The following is a 421-nucleotide window of genomic DNA, read 5'->3' on the forward strand; positions in this document are numbered from 1 at the left end:
CAAGGACCCACATACCTCTGCCTTCACAGACCTGGGATTACAAGCAAGTGCCACCATGTCTTGCTTTTTATTTTATTTATTTATTCATTTTACATGCGTTCTAGGGATTGAACTTGGGTCCTCTGATGCTTCTGAATAAGTGTGATTATCCATCTCAGTTTTATTCTGGAGGATGCCCTCCTGATGGCTCCAGCCCAGCTGACCTCTGACCTATCCCATTCCAAGAACAAGTCCCCACCCCACAGTTCCCAGTCCCCACTGGTCTCTGTGAGTTGCCTTTCTCCTCCAGCTCATGGCCTCTCCAAGCGAGGCCTCACCTGCTGATCAGACCCAGGAGCTCTGGGGTCAGACCCTGGCTTCCCTCCTCCCTCCACTGATGTGTCCCTGATGTCAGAGCCTCCTCATCTCCTCCACTCTTTCC

This window comes from Jaculus jaculus, chromosome 17 (assembly GCF_020740685.1).
Source record: "Jaculus jaculus isolate mJacJac1 chromosome 17, mJacJac1.mat.Y.cur, whole genome shotgun sequence".
Lineage (NCBI taxonomy): Eukaryota > Metazoa > Chordata > Mammalia > Rodentia > Dipodidae > Jaculus > Jaculus jaculus.